Source organism: Amblyomma americanum, chromosome 1 (assembly GCF_052857255.1).
Source record: "Amblyomma americanum isolate KBUSLIRL-KWMA chromosome 1, ASM5285725v1, whole genome shotgun sequence".
NCBI lineage: Eukaryota > Metazoa > Arthropoda > Arachnida > Ixodida > Ixodidae > Amblyomma > Amblyomma americanum.
Window position 1 is genome coordinate 207,709,901 of NC_135497.1, and position 3,021 is coordinate 207,712,921.

The following is a 3,021-nucleotide window of genomic DNA, read 5'->3' on the forward strand; positions in this document are numbered from 1 at the left end:
CTCCTAAGCGTCTCGTCTGCGCTACTGGAAAGGCCTCCACAGATGCACTTGTACAGCTGGTAAGATAACAGGTAGGTATGGTGAACGTTACTACGTCCTAAGGGACCGTTTCGGCGACGAAGGGATCAGAGATTAATCCCCGCTTGCGAGGCCGAATTCTGCTCTAACACGCTTGCAGGTGCCGAAATGTATTTTTTGCAGGTCTCAACACGTGCATAGTGCTGATAATTTTATGCGACAAAGAAGCGGGATCTCTGCTGCTGATGTCCCACGGGTAAAATGCGAGCGCCCTCCCGTTGGAACGGGGCCAAGCATGCAGAGGCACTCGATGTATAAATGCCCCTCTTGGCGCTTATGTAAGTGAAAACCTACGTGAGCGTAATGAGAAGAAACTTAGCTGCCCAGGTTTTGCCGCGAGGCCTAGCTTTCGATGGCTACCCTCGATGTGGCCGCGCTCGATATGGGAAACTTCCAATGTAGCTCTTGAACATGCAGCGCCGGTTCACGCAGTTTACAAGTGCGGTTTGGCACTAGCATTCTGCGGCTACCTCAGGGCTACTCAACTCGTGGACGCTGTCAAATTGCAGCAACAATGGCAGTCAGCTGCTTGCCATCTAGATAACAGCAGCCTTGATAAAAACCCTCACCGCGTGGGGCAACTTCGGAGACCGATTCGCGCTGAAATGGGACTCATCTCTCATGTCAAGCCTCTGGAAACCAATGTTCCTGTGGTGTGCTACACCATGTTAGACGAATGTAGTGCACTCACACGATACGAACACGCATTCAGCAGGTGCTCGACCTGGATGCGCCGCAAACTCGCAACGTCGTCTCGTAGGCATTTCCACATTGACTTATCAACACGATCATCGTAATCTTTCTGTTCCAATGACGTGTGAATTTGTCAGGAACTGTGCTTGCACTTTTGATAAACGAACATGGAGGTGCAGGGCGCGCGCGTGACGCTAGGGAATCGAATACTACATTGCTTCCCTCTTTGAACTGCATGCATGGTGCAGCGAGTTTGTACAGCCTAAGCGGAGGGGGCTGCACACGTGGTAATGAGGGATCGAACGAGAATGAGCCCATCGAGTGACTGGACGATGGACATCGGAGGAAAAACACTGCGGCTGTGCGATTGAATGGCATGGTTCCGCTGGAGAATGGGTTCGTGTGAAGTTTCTTGCTTTCGAAATTTTAGGACAGCAAGGCACTCACCATGCTTCAGGACTGATCAACTGTTTTAAAAGCAGGGCACTTAATGCGCTTTACAAATCTAGTCCATTAATGAATTAATGTATTCAATTTGTGGCAAACCTGAGATGCTTCTCGCTCAATTTTTTTTCAACAACACAGTATTATTGGTTCTACACAACGCTGAAAAACTCTTCGAGTGTGAATCAGCCCTATTTCCGGCATATATAAGCCAGAATCACATCCCCAAAATATCTGTCAATAATTTCTGCGTTGGCTGCTCGCTGTCATGGACTCGTAACAGCCATGATTTATTTTGTAAACGCCCTGTGCATGCCCAGAGATAGCCCTTGAGGCTGTTCTGGTGGTATGTGGTGTTTAATGTCCCGAAGATGTCCGTGGGCTATGGGAGACACTGTAGTGGACGGCTCGGGACTGATTTCGTCTGCCTGGGGTTCTTTATCGTGTAGTGACAACGGGCAACACACTGGCATATTCGTATCACGCATAAAAAAAATTCGGCCGCCGCGGCAGGGATTGTTTGTTTGTAGGGCTTAGCAGCGCGGACGCCATAGCCACTGAGCCACCGCGGCAGGTATCAGCGGATCCGTGAACTCGTGGTGCAGGACAGAACAAGCGAGTTTAAAATGTTGGAAGGCTTCGCGCGGCCTTCGGTCAACTTTAACTGGGGCCCTTCAAGATCAGGACTTGTTGCCAGAAAACTTCCATCTGTTGAAAAAGTACCTGTTACCGCTTCGGATTTTCTCGCCTGCGGCTGCTTTGCCGCAATTCCTGGAAAGTTACTCTCGCTTGTTGGCCTCCCTTCGCATGCTTGGCACTGAAACATGCAATATGGAGGGGCAGCTAATATGTCGAAATTGTGACCGTGGAGCTTGGGATTCAGTGCCCGGATTATGTCCCAATGTCGCTGTATGTGATGGTCGCACAATGGATCCTGAGTAATTCTCGTGGCCAATGCTGGGTGCTTTTCCTGAACGAGCAGTAAGGGCAGTCAGGCGATTTAACTTCGCAGCTTATCAGTGCTCTCCAATTCCAGCGCTCTTCAAGATCGATACTGCAATCGGTATGCTGGCCGAGCGGGGCATGTATCCTCTATACCTGGGAAAAACACGAAGCCGGACTTTTTCGCCGATATAGTACATCCCACACTTCGAAGCTTATCTTGTACTCTAATAAAGGTCTGTCGGGCTATCATTGCCAGACGTTTCCGTTAGTAGCCGGTAGCCAAACGCAGATTCCGCCAAGACATATTAACATACAGACCGGCCTGCAATCTCTGTTCAATACGTCGGGAAGACCAGTCATTGCAACATTAAAAAGCGTGTCTGCAGATACAGTTGGGCAGCTCCTCCACGCACCAAGTAAGCCAGATGCGCTTTCATCCATGGTGACGGTCTTCACTTTCCGTCTCCAATGGCGACGATCTGTGGAGTGATTTCTATTATTGGGACTGATGGCAATCTGAAGAATCGCCGGAGAACAACAGGGACATCATCCTACCTCAATGGTCAAACTCCACGAATCCCTGGTAATAAGTCGGGCAATGCACCAAATATCTCTAATTTCTCCCTCCGCATTACAGTTCGATCGTCTGGAAATTGTGTAGCGAACGAGCCTAAGGACAGTTCTTGGTGCGCCGAATGCCGCTGCGAATGAATAAAGTTCTTCATGAGTCCCTATCGCCACCCCTCCGGATTCTCGCTCCGCAAGGACCGTTAATATGCAGCTTGGTCGCCCGAGAGTGATGAATACCAGGTAAGCTCTTCTCCTATGTCTCCGGAATAGCATTGGATCCCTGGCTTAATA